Here is an 18,024-nt window from a genome sequence, read left to right as displayed (position 1 = left end):
GAAAGGCTCTGGAACCATGTTCCTGGTAAATTTGAATATGTAAAAGGTTTGGTATATCTGGTTTTCTTCCAAAATCTTGACATTTTCTATATTATAGGGGTACCTGATTATGTAATGGATTATCTCCCCTTGGCTGGGGACTTTTCCTATTTTTTCATTATATTCAGAAAGTTTAATGATGTAACTAATAATTAACTTAAACAACATTAATACTATTTCAATATTTAATACATAATTTGCAATTAATCAACACAGTGTGTAAGTTCAACATTTCATGTTTTCAGAATTACTCCGCGGGTGACTGTCCGAAGGTGAAGCCCTGTCCTGGACAAACCACTTGACCGATTAAATTCATATTACAGATTTGACACACAGCCGAAATACACTTTACATCATAGGTGAGTATTAGAATTTTAATTTCTGCTATAGGGATCAACCAACTAAATAAAAAAAAGACCTTCGAAATGGCCCCTGTGTATACAAGATTGAGCCCAGGATAGAATTTTAACCCGGCCGCTGATTGGCTGGCTAATTATGAATTTCAAAAGTAAAAATGTTTTCTGACAGGTAATTATTCCTAGATAACCATAATATCAATTTGGAAATTCATATTGAGATTTAGGTTCAAAATATCAATTTTGATAATGAATAGGTAAAAACATTAGAATTTCCGGATATTTTAGTGCAAAATGCGCCTGATTTCAATAAAGCTACCCTGGTTGGAGTTTGAGCAGAAGGACCCAAACTTTTTTTTCTATCTAGTGTTATATGAGAACCTAGACTTTAATTATAGAACACAATACCTAACTAATATTTCTTTGTTTTAATAATACAGTACAAAACTTTAACAAAGTTTAACACTGTGGTCTATGTAAAATCATTTAGTTGGTTGCTCTCTATAGCGAACGCAACCGGAAGTATAAGAGTCAGTCACTGGAGCCGAGTGAGTCCATGGATACAAAGGTAAGTCGCCAAGTTTTAGAATAATATGTGTCACTGTGACTATGCATGCAGTTTATTTAGAATTGGCCAGTATGTTAATGGTACATATAACGTAGATTCAGGTAATTAGCACGGCTGTAAACGTGTGACATGTGCGTTTAACATCAGATGGGTACGATGACATGGGTGCGCGGTGCATGGTCTCCTCAGTTGTCAGAATTTAGTTCACAGAACTGTATGCATGTTCCAGTTTAGGTGAACCAGGAATTAGCGGCCAAATCAAGAAATTGGGGGGTCAGTCATCTCTGCCATATTGGAGTGCCGAGAGCCATAAAGGTATAAAACATAAGTTACAGCTTATACATTTGAAATTGGTAACATTAAGGGGAGACAATTACATTGTATTACATAATGTCTAGTTTGGGGTGTGGTATTTAGACCTGCCAGGTATCATTGGTGGGAGGGGGGGGGGTGTGGTGGTGGTGGGTGGCGGGGGGAGTCATCTCAGGTAAGCTAATTTAACTAATTGTACTGATTAATTGTAATATTAGGGCTAATTAGTTTATTAAAAGTATGCATTTTATGTTATAATGATGTAAAATACCATTTTGTGAATATTTTTTTCCTTTAATGAAACATATTAATGGTGTTTCAGGGTCATTCAAGATTTCCGGAAATATGTGTTGGTTGCACAGATTCCAGTCATGGACAAAGACATGCATCTTTTGTGCTCATTACAGGTTTGATCTTTGTTTAATTTGTTTATTTTAAACAGAAAGGCTCTGGAACCATGTTCCTGGTAAATTTGAATATGTAAAAGGTTTGGTATATCTGGTTTTCTTCCAAAATCTTGACATTTTCTATATTATAGGGGTACCTGATTATGTAATGGATTATCTCCCCTTGGCTGGGGACTTTTCCTATTTTTTCATTATATTCAGAAAGTTTAATGATGTAACTAATAATTAACTTAAACAACATTAATACTATTTCAATATTTAATACATAATTTGCAATTAATCAACACAGTGTGTAAGTTCAACATTTCATGTTTTCAGAATTACTCCGCGGGTGACTGTCCGAAGGTGAAGCCCTGTCCTGGACAAACCACTATTTTGAACCTAAATCTCAATGTGAATTTCCAAATTCATATCATGGTTATCTAGGAATAATTACCTGTCAGAAAACATTTTTACTTTTGAAATTCATAATTAGCCAGCCAATCGGCGGCCGGATTAAAATTCTATCCTGGGCTCAATCTTGTATACACAGGGGCCATTTCGAAGGTCTTTTTTTATTTAGTTGGTTTATCCCCATAGCAGAAATTAAAATTCCAATACTCACCTATGATGTAAAGTGTATTTCGGCTGTATGTCAAATCTGTAATATGAACTTAATCGGTCAAGTGGTTTGTCCAGGACAGGGCTTCACCTTCGGACAGTCACCCGCGGAGTAATTCTGAAAACATGAAATATTGAACTTACACACTGTGTTGATTAATTGCAAATTATGTATTAAATATTGAAATAGTATTAATGTTGTTTAAGTTAATTATTGGTTACATCATTAAACTTTCTGAATATAATGAAAAAATAGGAAAAGTCCCCAGCCAAGGGGAGATAATCCATTACATATCCAAGTACCCCATAATATAGAAAATGTCAAGATTTTGGAAGAAAACCAGATATACCAAACCTTTTACATATTCAAATTTACCAGGAACATGGTTCCAGAGCCTTTTCTGTTTAAAATAAACAAATTAAACAAAGATCAAACCTGTAATGAGCACAAAAGATGCATGTCTTTGTCCGTGACTGGAATCTGTGCAACCAACATATATTTCCGGAAATCTTGAATGACCCTAAAACACCATTAATATGTTTCATTAACAGAAAAAAATATTCACAACATGGTATTTTTCATCATTATAACATAAAATGCATACTTTTAATAAACTTATTAGCCCTAATATTACAATTAATCAGTACAATTAGTTAAATTGGCTTACCTGCGATGAACACCCCCCCCCCCCACCCCTTCCACCAATTGTACTCCCCCCACCTAATTCCTGGTTCACCTAAACCGGAACATGCATACAGTTCCGTGAACTAAATTCTGACAACTGAGGAGACCTTGCACCGCGCACCCATGTGATCGTACCCATCTGATGTGAAACGCACATGCCACACGTTTATAGCCGTGCTAATTACCTGCATCTACGTTATATGTACCATTAACTTACTGGCCAATTCTAAATAAACTGCATGCATGGTCACAGTGACAAGTATTATTCTAAAACTTGGCGACTTACCTTTGTATCTATGAACTTACTCGGCTCCAGTGACTGACTCTTATACTTCCGGTTGCGTTCGCTATAGAGAGCAACCAACTAAATAATTTTACATAGACCACAGTGTTAAACTTTGTTAAAGTTTTGTACTGTATTATTAAAACAAAGGAATATTAGTTAGCTATGGTGTTCTATAATTAAAGTTTAGGTTCTCATATAACACTAAATAGAAAAAAAGTTTGGGTCCTTCTGCTCAAACTCCAACCAGGGTAGCTTTATTGAAATCAGGCGCATTTTGCACTAAAAAATACTGAAATTCTAATGTTTTTACCTATTCATTATCAAAGTTGATATTTTGAACCTAAATCTCAATGTGAATTTCCAAATTCATATCATGGTTATCTAGGAATAATTACCTGTCAGAAAACATTTTTACTTTTGAAATTCATAATTAGCCAGCCAATCGGCGGCCGGATTAAAATTCTATCCTGGGCTCAATCTTGTATACACAGGGGCCATTTCGAAGGTCTTTTTTTTATTTAGTTGGTTTATCCCCATAGCAGAAATTAAAATTCCAATACTCACCTATGATGTAAAGTGTATTTCGGCTGTATGTCAAATCTGTAATATGAACTTAATCGGTCAAGTGGTTTGTCCAGGACAGGGCTTCACCTTCGGACAGTCACCCGCGGAGTAATTCTGAAAACATGAAATATTGAACTTACACACTGTGTTGATTAATTGCAAATTATGTATTAAATATTGAAATAGTAGTTAAATGTTGTTTAAGTTAATTATTGGTTACATCATTAAACTTTCTGAATATAATGAAAAAATAGGAAAAGTCCCCAGCCAAGGGGAGATAATCCATTACATATCCAAGTACCCCATAATATAGAAAATGTCAAGATTTTGGAAGAAAACCAGATATACCAAACCTTTTACATATTCAAATTTACCAGGAACATGGTTCCAGAGCCTTTTCTGTTTAAAATAAACAAATTAAACAAAGATCAAACCTGTAATGAGCACAAAAGATGCATGTCTTTGTCCGTGACTGGAATCTGTGCAACCAACATATATTTCCGGAAATCTTGAATGACCCTAAAACACCATTAATATGTTTCATTAACAGAAAAAAATATTCACAACATGGTATTTTTCATCATTATAACATAAAATGCATACTTTTAATAAACTTATTAGCCCTAATATTACAATTAATCAGTACAATTAGTTAAATTGGCTTACCTGCGATGAACACCCCCCACCCCTTCCACCAATTGTACTCCCCCCCCCCCCACCTAATTCCTGGTTCACCTAAACCGGAACATGCATACAGTTCCGTGAACTAAATTCTGACAACTGAGGAGACCTTGCACCGCGCACCCATGTGATCGTACCCATCTGATGTGAAACGCACATGCCACACGTTTATAGCCGTGCTAATTACCTGCATCTACGTTATATGTACCATTAACTTACTGGCCAATTCTAAATAAACTGCATGCATGGTCACAGTGACAAGTATTATTCTAAAACTTGGCGACTTACCTTTGTATCTATGAACTTACTCGGCTCCAGTGACTGACTCTTATACTTCCGGTTGCGTTCGCTATAGAGAGCAACCAACTAAATAATTTTACATAGACCACAGTGTTAAACTTTGTTAAAGTTTTGTACTGTATTATTAAAACAAAGGAATATTAGTTAGCTACTGTGTTCTATAATTAAAGTTTAGGTTCTCATATAACACTAAATAGAAAAAAAAAGTTTGGGTCCTTCTGCTCAAACTCCAACCAGGGTAGCTTTATTGAAATCAGGCGCATTTTGCACTAAAAAAAACTGAAATTCTAATGTTTTTACCTATTCATTATCAAAGTTGATATTTTGAACCTAAATCTCAATGTGAATTTCCAAATTCATATCATGGTTATCTAGGAATAATTACCTGTCAGAAAACATTTTTACTTTTGAAATTCATAATTAGCCAGCCAATCGGCGGCCGGATTAAAATTCTATCCTGGGCTCAATCTTGTATACACAGGGGCCATTTCGAAGGTCTTTTTTTATTTAGTTGGTTTATCCCCATAGCAGAAATTAAAATTCCAATACTCACCTATGATGTAAAGTGTATTTCGGCTGTATGTCAAATCTGTAATATGAACTTAATCGGTCAAGTGGTTTGTCCAGGACAGGGCTTCACCTTCGGACAGTCACCCGCGGAGTAATTCTGAAAACATGAAATATTGAACTTACACACTGTGTTGATTAATTGCAAATTATGTATTAAATATTGAAATAGTATTAATGTTGTTTAAGTTAATTATTGGTTACATCATTAAACTTTCTGAATATAATGAAAAAATAGGAAAAGTCCCCAGCCAAGGGGAGATAATCCATTACATATCCAAGTACCCCATAATATAGACAAGAGATCCCAAGATTTTGGAAGAAAACCAGATATACCAAACCTTTTACATATTCAAATTTACCAGGAACATGGTTCCAGAGCCTTTTCTGTTTAAAATAAACAAATTAAACAAAGATCAAACCTGTAATGAGCACAAAAGATGCATGTCTTTGTCCGTGACTGGAATCTGTGCAACCAACATATATTTCCGGAAATCTTGAATGACCCTAAAACACCATTAATATGTTTCATTAACAGAAAAAAATATTCACAACATGGTATTTTTCATCATTATAACATAAAATGCATACTTTTAATAAACTTATTAGCCCTAATATTACAATTAATCAGTACAATTAGTTAAATTGGCTTACCTGCGATGAACACCCCCCCACCCCTTCCACCAATTGTACTCCCCCCCCCACCTAATTCCTGGTTCACCTAAACCGGAACATGCATACAGTTCCGTGAACTAAATTCTGACAACTGAGGAGACCTTGCACCGCGCACCCATGTGATCGTACCCATCTGATGTGAAACGCACATGCCACACGTTTATAGCCGTGCTAATTACCTGCATCTACGTTATATGTACCATTAACTTACTGGCCAATTCTAAATAAACTGCATGCATGGTCACAGTGACAAGTATTATTCTAAAACTTGGCGACTTACCTTTGTATCTATGAACTTACTCGGCTCCAGTGACTGACTCTTATACTTCCGGTTGCGTTCGCTATAGAGAGCAACCAACTAAATAATTTTACATAGACCACAGTGTTAAACTTTGTTAAAGTTTTGTACTGTATTATTAAAACAAAGGAATATTAGTTAGCTACTGTGTTCTATAATTAAAGTTTAGGTTCTCATATAACACTAAATAGAAAAAAAAAGTTTGGGTCCTTCTGCTCAAACTCCAACCAGGGTAGCTTTATTGAAATCAGGCGCATTTTGCACTAAAAATACTGAAATTCTAATGTTTTTACCTATTCATTATCAAAGTTGATATTTTGAACCTAAATCTCAATGTGAATTTCCAAATTCATATCATGGTTATATAGGAATAATTACCTGTCAGAAAACATTTTTACTTTTGAAATTCATAATTAGCCAGCCAATCGGCGGCCGGATTAAAATTCTATCCTGGGCTCAATCTTGTATACACAGGGGCCATTTCGAAGGTCTTTTTTTATTTAGTTGGTTTATCCCCATAGCAGAAATTAAAATTCCAATACTCACCTATGATGTAAAGTGTATTTCGGCTGTATGTCAAATCTGTAATATGAACTTAATCGGTCAAGTGGTTTGTCCAGGACAGGGCTTCACCTTCGGACAGTCACCCGCGGAGTAATTCTGAAAACATGAAATATTGAACTTACACACTGTGTTGATTAATTGCAAATTATGTATTAAATATTGAAATAGTATTAATGTTGTTTAAGTTAATTATTGGTTACATCATTAAACTTTCTGAATATAATGAAAAAATAGGAAAAGTCCCCAGCCAAGGGGAGATAATCCATTACATATCCAAGTACCCCATAATATAGAAAATGTCAAGATTTTGGAAGAAAACCAGATATACCAAACCTTTTACATATTCAAATTTACCAGGAACATGGTTCCAGAGCCTTTTCTGTTTAAAATAAACAAATTAAACAAAGATCAAACCTGTAATGAGCACAAAAGATGCATGTCTTTGTCCGTGACTGGAATCTGTGCAACCAACATATATTTCCGGAAATCTTGAATGACCCTGAAACACCATTAATATGTTTCATTAACAGAAAAAAAAATATTCACAACATGGTATTTTTCATCATTATAACATAAAATGCATACTTTTAATAAACTTATTAGCCCTAATATTACAATTAATCAGTACAATTAGTTAAATTGGCTTACCTGCGATGAACACCCCCCCCCCCCCCTTCCACCAATTGTACTCCCCCCCCCTATTGGAATTTTAATTTCCACCTAATTCCTGGTTCACCTAAACCGGAACATGCATACAGTTCCGTGAACTAAATTCTGACAACTGAGGAGACCTTGCACCGCGCACCCATGTGATCGTACCCATCTGATGTGAAACGCACATGCCACACGTTTATAGCCGTGCTAATTACCTGCATCTACGTTATATGTACCATTAACTTACTGGCCAATTCTAAATAAACTGCATGCATGCATGGTCACAGTGACAAGTATTATTCTAAAACTTGGCGCTTACCTTTGTATCTATGAACTTACTCGGCTCCAGTGACTGACTCTTATACTTCCGGTTGCGTTCGCTATAGAGAGCAACCAACTAAATAATTTTACATAGACCACAGTGTTAAACTTTGTTAAAGTTTTGTACTGTATTATTAAAACAAAGGAATATTAGTTAGCTATGGTGTTCTATAATTAAAGTTCAGGTTCTCATATAACACTAAATAGATAAAAAAAAGTTTGGGTCCTTCTGCTCAAACTCCAACCAGGGTAGCTTTATTGAAATCAGGCGCATTTTGCACTAAAAATACTGAAATTCTAATGTTTTTACCTATTCATTATCAAAGTTGATATTTTGAACCTAAATCTCAATGTGAATTTCCAAATTCATATCATGGTTATCTAGGAATAATTACCTGTCAGAAAACATTTTTTACTTTTGAAATTCATAATTAGCCAGCCAATCGGCGGCCGGATTAAAATTCTATCCTGGGCTCAATCTTGTATACACAGGGGCCATTTCGAAGGTCTTTTTTTATTTAGTTGGTTTATCCCCATAGCAGAAATTAAAATTCCAATACTCACCTATGATGTAAAGTGTATTTCGGCTGTATGTCAAATCTGTAATATGAACTTAATCGGTCAAGTGGTTTGTCCAGGACAGGGCTTCACCTTCGGACAGTCACCCGCGGAGTAATTCTGAAAACATGAAATATTGAACTTACACACTGTGTTGATTAATTGCAAATTATGTATTAAATATTGAAATAGTATTAATGTTGTTTAAGTTAATTATTGGTTACATCATTAAACTTTCTGAATATAATGAAAAAATAGGAAAAGTCCCCAGCCAAGGGGAGATAATCCATTACATATCCAAGTACCCCATAATATAGAAAATGTCAAGATTTTGGAAGAAAACCAGATATACCAAACCTTTTACATATTCAAATTTACCAGGAACATGGTTCCAGAGCCTTTTCTGTTTAAAATAAACAAATTAAACAAAGATCAAACCTGTAATGAGCACAAAAGATGCATGTCTTTGTCCGTGACTGGAATCTGTGCAACCAACATATATTTCCGGAAATCTTGAATGACCCTAAAACACCATTAATATGTTTCATTAACAGAAAAAAATATTCACAACATGGTATTTTTCATCATTATAACATAAAATGCATACTTTTAATAAACTTATTAGCCCTAATATTACAATTAATCAGTACAATTAGTTAAATTGGCTTACCTGCGATGAACACCCCCCCCCCCACCCCTTCCACCAATTGTACTCCCCCCCCCCCCACCTAATTCCTGGTTCACCTAAACCGGAACATGCATACAGTTCCGTGAACTAAATTCTGACAACTGAGGAGACCTTGCACCGCGCACCCATGTGATCGTACCCATCTGATGTGAAACGCACATGCCACACGTTTATAGCCGTGCTAATTACCTGCATCTACGTTATATGTACCATTAACTTACTGGCCAATTCTAAATAAACTGCATGCATGGTCACAGTGACAAGTATTATTCTAAAACTTGGCTGGCGACTTACCTTTGTATCTATGAACTTACTCGGCTCCAGTGACTGACTCTTATACTTCCGGTTGCGTTCGCTATAGAGAGCAACCAACTAAATAATTTTACATAGACCACAGTGTTAAACTTTGTTAAAGTTTTGTACTGTATTATTAAAACAAAGGAATATTAGTTAGCTATGGTGTTCTATAATTAAAGTTTAGGTTCTCATATAACACTAAATAGAAAAAAAAGTTTGGGTCCTTCTGCTCAAACTCCAACCAGGGTAGCTTTATTGAAATCAGGCGCATTTTGCACTAAAAAAATACTGAAATTCTAATGTTTTTACCTATTCATTATCAAAGTTGATATTTTGAACCTAAATCTCAATGTGAATTTCCAAATTCATATCATGGTTATCTAGGAATAATTACCTGTCAGAAAACATTTTTACTTTTGAAATTCATAATTAGCCAGCCAATCGGCGGCCGGATTAAAATTCTATCCTGGGCTCAATCTTGTATACACAGGGGCCATTTCGAAGGTCTTTTTTTATTTAGTTGGTTTATCCCCATAGCAGAAATTAAAATTCCAATACTCACCTATGATGTAAAGTGTATTTCGGCTGTATGTCAAATCTGTAATATGAACTTAATCGGTCAAGTGGTTTGTCCAGGACAGGGCTTCACCTTCGGACAGTCACCCGCGGAGTAATTCTGAAAACATGAAATATTGAACTTACACACTGTGTTGATTAATTGCAAATTATGTATTAAATATTGAAATAGTATTAATGTTGTTTAAGTTAATTATTGGTTACATCATTAAACTTTCTGAATATAATGAAAAAAATAGGAAAAGTCCCCAGCCAAGGGGAGATAATCCATTACATATCCAAGTACCCCATAATATAGAAAATGTCAAGATTTTGGAAGAAAACCAGATATACCAAACCTTTTACATATTCAAATTTACCAGGAACATGGTTCCAGAGCCTTTTCTGTTTAAAATAAACAAATTAAACAAAGATCAAACCTGTAATGAGCACAAAAGATGCATGTCTTTGTCCGTGACTGGAATCTGTGCAACCAACATATATTTCCGGAAATCTTGAATGACCCTAAAACACCATTAATATGTTTCATTAACAGAAAAAAATATTCACAACATGGTATTTTTCATCATTATAACATAAAATGCATACTTTTAATAAACTTATTAGCCCTAATATTACAATTAATCAGTACAATTAGTTAAATTGGCTTACCTGCGATGAACACCCCCCCCCCCCACCCCTTCCACCAATTGTACTCCCCCCCACCTAATTCCTGGTTCACCTAAACCGGAACATGCATACAGTTCCGTGAACTAAATTCTGACAACTGAGGAGACCTTGCACCGCGCACCCATGTGATCGTACCCATCTGATGTGAAACGCACATGCCACACGTTTATAGCCGTGCTAATTACCTGCATCTACGTTATATGTACCATTAACTTACTGGCCAATTCTAAATAAACTGCATGCATGGTCACAGTGACAAGTATTATTCTAAAACTTGGCGACTTACCTTTGTATCTATGAACTTACTCGGCTCCAGTGACTGACTCTTATACTTCCGGTTGCGTTCGCTATAGAGAGCAACCAACTAAATAATTTTACATAGACCACAGTGTTAAACTTTGTTAAAGTTTTGTACTGTATTATTAAAACAAAGGAATATTAGTTAGCTACTGTGTTCTATAATTAAAGTTTAGGTTCTCATATAACACTAAATAGAAAAAAAAAGTTTGGGTCCTTCTGCTCAAACTCCAACCAGGGTAGCTTTATTGAAATCAGGCGCATTTTGCACTAAAAATACTGAAATTCTAATGTTTTTACCTATTCATTATCAAAGTTGATATTTTGAACCTAAATCTCAATGTGAATTTCCAAATTCATATCATGGTTATATAGGAATAATTACCTGTCAGAAAACATTTTTACTTTTGAAATTCATAATTAGCCAGCCAATCGGCGGCCGGATTAAAATTCTATCCTGGGCTCAATCTTGTATACACAGGGGCCATTTCGAAGGTCTTTTTTTATTTAGTTGGTTTATCCCCATAGCAGAAATTAAAATTCCAATACTCACCTATGATGTAAAGTGTATTTCGGCTGTATGTCAAATCTGTAATATGAACTTAATCGGTCAAGTGGTTTGTCCAGGACAGGGCTTCACCTTCGGACAGTCACCCGCGATCTTAATTCTGAAAACATGAAATATTGAACTTACACACTGTGTTGATTAATTGCAAATTATGTATTAAATATTGAAATAGTATTAATGTTGTTTAAGTTAATTATTGGTTACATCATTAAACTTTCTGAATATAATGAAAAAATAGGAAAAGTCCCCAGCCAAGGGGAGATAATCCATTACATATCCAAGTACCCCATAATATAGAAAATGTCAAGATTTTGGAAGAAAACCAGATATACCAAACCTTTTACATATTCAAATTTACCAGGAACATGGTTCCAGAGCCTTTTCTGTTTAAAATAAACAAATTAAACAAAGATCAAACCTGTAATGAGCACAAAAGATGCATGTCTTTGTCCGTGACTGGAATCTGTGCAACCAACATATATTTCCGGAAATCTTGAATGACCCTGAAACACCATTAATATGTTTCATTAACAGAAAAAAATATTCACAACATGGTATTTTTCATCATTATAACATAAAATGCATACTTTTAATAAACTTATTAGCCCTAATATTACAATTAATCAGTACAATTAGTTAAATTGGCTTACCTGCGATGAACACCCCCCCCCCCCCCCCACCCCTTCCACCAATTGTACTCCCCCCCACCTAATTCCTGGTTCACCTAAACCGGAACATGCATACAGTTCCGTGAACTAAATTCTGACAACTGAGGAGACCTTGCACCGCGCACCCATGTGATCGTACCCATCTGATGTGAAACGCACATGCCACACGTTTATAGCCGTGCTAATTACCTGCATCTACGTTATATGTACCATTAACTTACTGGCCAATTCTAAATAAACTGCATGCATGGTCACAGTGACAAGTATTATTCTAAAACTTGGCGACTTACCTTTGTATCTATGAACTTACTCGGCTCCAGTGACTGACTCTTATACTTCCGGTTGCGTTCGCTATAGAGAGCAACCAACTAAATAATTTTACATAGACCACAGTGTTAAACTTTGTTAAAGTTTTGTACTGTATTATTAAAACAAAGGAATATTAGTTAGCTATGGTGTTCTATAATTAAAGTTTAGGTTCTCATATAACACTAAATAGAAAAAAAAAAGTTTGGGTCCTTCTGCTCAAACTCCAACCAGGGTAGCTTTATTGAAATCAGGCGCATTTTGCACTAAAAAATACTGAAATTCTAATGTTTTTACCTATTCATTATCAAAGTTGATATTTTGAACCTAAATCTCAATGTGAATTTCCAAATTCATATCATGGTTATCTAGGAATAATTACCTGTCAGAAAACATTTTTACTTTTGAAATTCATAATTAGCCAGCCAATCGGCGGCCGGATTAAAATTCTATCCTGGGCTCAATCTTGTATACACAGGGGCCATTTCGAAGGTCTTTTTTTTATTTAGTTGGTTTATCCCCATAGCAGAAATTAAAATTCCAATACTCACCTATGATGTAAAGTGTATTTCGGCTGTATGTCAAATCTGTAATATGAACTTAATCGGTCAAGTGGTTTGTCCAGGACAGGGCTTCACCTTCGGACAGTCACCCGCGGAGTAATTCTGAAAACATGAAATATTGAACTTACACACTGTGTTGATTAATTGCAAATTATGTATTAAATATTGAAATAGTATTAATGTTGTTTAAGTTAATTATTGGTTACATCATTAAACTTTCTGAATATAATGAAAAAATAGGAAAAGTCCCCAGCCAAGGGGAGATAATCCATTACATATCCAAGTACCCCATAATATAGAAAATGTCAAGATTTTGGAAGAAAAACAGATATACCAAACCTTTTACATATTCAAATTTACCAGGAACATGGTTCCAGAGCCTTTTCTGTTTAAAATAAACAAATTAAACAAAGATCAAACCTGTAATGAGCACAAAAGATGCATGTCTTTGTCCGTGACTGGAATCTGTGCAACCAACATATATTTCCGGAAATCTTGAATGACCCTAAAACACCATTAATATGTTTCATTAACAGAAAAAAATATTCACAACATGGTATTTTTCATCATTATAACATAAAATGCATACTTTTAATAAACTTATTAGCCCTAATATTACAATTAATCAGTACAATTAGTTAAATTGGCTTACCTGCGATGAACACCCCCCCCCCCCCACCCCTTCCACCAATTGTACTCCCCCCCCCCCCCCCCCCCCCCCACCTAATTCCTGGTTCACCTAAACCGGAACATGCATACAGTTCCGTGAACTAAATTCTGACAACTGAGGAGACCTTGCACCGCGCACCCATGTGATCGTACCCATCTGATGTGAAACGCACATGCCACACGTTTATAGCCGTGCTAATTACCTGCATCTACGTTATATGGCGCATTTTGCACTTACTGGCCAATTCTAAATAAACTGCATGCATGGTCACAGTGACAAGTATTATTCTAAAACTTGGCGACTTACCTTTGTATCTATGAACTTACTCGGCTCCAGTGACTGACTCTTATACTTCCGGTTGCGTTCGCTATAGAGAGCAACCAACTAAATAATTTTACATAGACCACAGTGTTAAACTTTGTTAAAGTTTTGTACTGTATTATTAAAACAAAGGAATATTAGTTAGCTATGGTGTTCTATAATTAAAGTTCAGGTTCTCATATAACACTAAATAGAAAAAAAAAAGTTTGGGTCCTTCTGCTCAAACTCCAACCAGGGTAGCTTTATTGAAATCAGGCGCATTTTGCACTAAAAATACTGAAATTCTAATGTTTTTACCTATTCATTATCAAAGTTGATATTTTGAACCTAAATCTCAATGTGAATTTCCAAATTCATATCATGGTTATCTAGGAATAATTACCTGTCAGAAAACATTTTTACTTTTGAAATTCATAATTAGCCAGCCAATCGGCGGCCGGATTAAAATTCTATCCTGGGCTCAATCTTGTATACACAGGGGCCATTTCGAAGGTCTTTTTTTATTTAGTTGGTTTATCCCCATAGCAGAAATTAAAATTCCAATACTCACCTATGATGTAAAGTGTATTTCGGCTGTATGTCAAATCTGTAATATGAACTTAATCGGTCAAGTGGTTTGTCCAGGACAGGGCTTCACCTTCGGACAGTCACCCGCGGAGTAATTCTGAAAACATGAAATATTGAACTTACACACTGTGTTGATTAATTGCAAATTATGTATTAAATATTGAAATAGTATTAATGTTGTTTAAGTTAATTATTGGTTACATCATTAAACTTTCTGAATATAATGAAAAAAATAGGAAAAGTCCCCAGCCAAGGGGAGATAATCCATTACATATCCAAGTACCCCATAATATAGAAAATGTCAAGATTTTGGAAGAAAACCAGATATACCAAACCTTTTACATATTCAAATTTACCAGGAACATGGTTCCAGAGCCTTTTCTGTTTAAAATAAACAAATTAAACAAAGATCAAACCTGTAATGAGCACAAAAGATGCATGTCTTTGTCCGTGACTGGAATCTGTGCAACCAACATATATTTCCGGAAATCTTGAATGACCCTAAAACACCATTAATATGTTTCATTAACAGAAAAAAAAATATTCACCACATGGTATTTTTCATCATTATAACATAAAATGCATACTTTTAATAAAAACTTAGGCCCTAATATTACAATTAATCAGTACAATTAGTTAAATTGGCTTACCTGCGATGAACACCCCCCCCCCCCCCTTCCACCAATTGTACTCCCCCCCCACCTAATTCCTGGTTCACCTAAACCGGAACATGCATACAGTTCCGTGAACTAAATTCTGACAACTGAGGAGACCTTGCACCGCGCACCCATGTGATCGTACCCATCTGATGTGAAACGCACATGCCACACGTTTATAGCCGTGCTAATTACCTGCATCTACGTTATATGTACCATTAACTTACTGGCCAATTCTAAATAAACTGCATGCATGGTCACAGTGACAAGTATTATTCTAAAACTTGGCGACTTACCTTTGTATCTATGAACTTACTCGGCTCCAGTGACTGACTCTTATACTTCCGGTTGCGTTCGCTATAGAGAGCAACCAACTAAATAATTTTACATAGACCACAGTGTTAAACTTTGTTAAAGTTTTGTACTGTATTATTAAAACAAAGGAATATTAGTTAGCTATGGTGTTCTATAATTAAAGTTTAGGTTCTCATATAACACTAAATAGAAAAAAAGTTTGGGTCCTTCTGCTCAAACTCCAACCAGGGTAGCTTTATTGAAATCAGGCGCATTTTGCACTAAAAAATACTGAAATTCTAATGTTTTTACCTATTCATTATCAAAGTTGATATTTTGAACCTAAATCTCAATGTGAATTTCCAAATTCATATCATGGTTATCTAGGAATAATTACCTGTCAGAAAACATTTTTTACTTTTGAAATTCATAATTAGCCAGCCAATCGGCGGCCGGATTAAAATTCTATCCTGGGCTCAATCTTGTATACACAGGGGCCATTTCGAAGGTCTTTTTTTATTTAGTTGGTTTATCCCCATAGCAGAAATTAAAATTCCAATACTCACCTATGATGTAAAGTGTATTTCGGCTGTATGTCAAATCTGTAATATGAACTTAATCGGTCAAGTGGTTTGTCCAGGACAGGGCTTCACCTTCGGACAGTCACCCGCGGAGTAATTCTGAAAACATGAAATATTGAACTTACACACTGTGTTGATTAATTGCAAATTATGTATTAAATATTGAAATAGTATTAATGTTGTTTAAGTTAATTATTGGTTACATCATTAAACTTTCTGAATATAATGAAAAAATAGGAAAAGTCCCCAGCCAAGGGGAGATAATCCATTACATATCCAAGTACCCCATAATATAGAAAATGTCAAGATTTTGGAAGAAAACCAGATATACCAAACCTTTTACATATTCAAATTTACCAGGAACATGGTTCCAGAGCCTTTTCTGTTTAAAATAAACAAATTAAACAAAGATCAAACCTGTAATGAGCACAAAAGATGCATGTCTTTGTCCGTGACTGGAATCTGTGCAACCAACATATATTTCCGGAAATCTTGAATGACCCTAAAACACCATTAATATGTTTCATTAACAGAAAAAAATATTCACAACATGGTATTTTTCATCATTATAACATAAAATGCATACTTTTAATAAACTTATTAGCCCTAATATTACAATTAATCAGTACAATTAGTTAAATTGGCTTACCTGCGATGAACACCCCCCCCCACCCCTTCCACCAATTGTACTCCCCCCCCCCCCACCTAATTCCTGGTTCACCTAAACCGGAACATGCATACAGTTCCGTGAACTAAATTCTGACAACTGAGGAGACCTTGCACCGCGCACCCATGTGATCGTACCCATCTGATGTGAAACGCACATGCCACACGTTTATAGCCGTGCTAATTACCTGCATCTACGTTATATGTACCATTAACTTACTGGCCAATTCTAAATAAACTGCATGCATGGTCACAGTGACAAGTATTATTCTAAAACTTGGCGACTTACCTTTGTATCTATGAACTTACTCGGCTCCAGTGACTGACTCTTATACTTTCGGTTGCGTTCGCTATAGAGAGCAACCAACTAAATAATTTTACATAGACCACAGTGTTAAACTTTGTTAAAGTTTTGTACTGTATTATTAAAACAAAGGAATATTAGTTAGCTACTGTGTTCTATAATTAAAGTTTAGGTTCTCATATAACACTAAATAGAAAAAAAAGTTTGGGTCCTTCTGCTCAAACTCCAACCAGGGTAGCTTTATTGAAATCAGGCGCATTTTGCACTAAAAAATACTGAAATTCTAATGTTTTTACCTATTCATTATCAAAGTTGATATTTTGAACCTAAATCTCAATGTGAATTTCCAAATTCATATCATGGTTATCTAGGAATAATTACCTGTCAGAAAACATTTTTACTTTTGAAATTCATAATTAGCCAGCCAATCGGCGGCCGGATTAAAATTCTATCCTGGGCTCAATCTTGTATACACAGGGGCCATTTCGAAGGTCTTTTTTTATTTAGTTGGTTTATCCCCATAGCAGAAATTAAAATTCCAATACTCACCTATGATGTAAAGTGTATTTCGGCTGTATGTCAAATCTGTAATATGAACTTAATCGGTCAAGTGGTTTGTCCAGGACAGGGCTTCACCTTCGGACAGTCACCCGCGGAGTAATTCTGAAAACATGAAATATTGAACTTACACACTGTGTTGATTAATTGCAAATTATGTATTAAATATTGAAATAGTATTAATGTTGTTTAAGTTAATTATTGGTTACATCATTAAACTTTCTGAATATAATGAAAAAATAGGAAAAGTCCCCAGCCAAGGGGAGATAATCCATTACATATCCAAGTACCCCATAATATAGAAAATGTCAAGATTTTGGAAGAAAACCAGATATACCAA

General features: G+C 35.1%; 1 protein-coding gene and 1 long non-coding RNA gene across 8 annotated transcripts in view; one reads left to right on the top strand and one right to left on the bottom strand.

The window, feature by feature from the left end:
• Nucleotides 1-2,055, top strand: part of LOC138332118 (uncharacterized) — a 67,503-nt gene extending 65,448 nt beyond the window's left edge. Inside the window, exons 22-24 of the long non-coding RNA XR_011209772.1 lie at nucleotides 285-963; nucleotides 1,598-1,682; nucleotides 2,001-2,055. This is a non-coding gene — a long non-coding RNA (uncharacterized lncRNA). The remainder of the gene's footprint in view (nucleotides 1-284; nucleotides 964-1,597; nucleotides 1,683-2,000) is intronic.
• Nucleotides 1-18,024, bottom strand: part of LOC138332125 (lactose-binding lectin l-2-like) — a 387,766-nt gene that overhangs the window by 332,403 nt on the left and 37,339 nt on the right. The gene's annotated exons all lie outside the window — the stretch shown is intronic.

The sequence above is a fragment of the Argopecten irradians genome, chromosome 9 (assembly GCF_041381155.1).
Source record: "Argopecten irradians isolate NY chromosome 9, Ai_NY, whole genome shotgun sequence".
Classification (NCBI taxonomy): domain Eukaryota; kingdom Metazoa; phylum Mollusca; class Bivalvia; order Pectinida; family Pectinidae; genus Argopecten; species Argopecten irradians.
The sequence above is the reverse complement of the archived record's forward strand: the minus strand, read 5'-3'. Positions and strand labels throughout refer to the sequence as shown.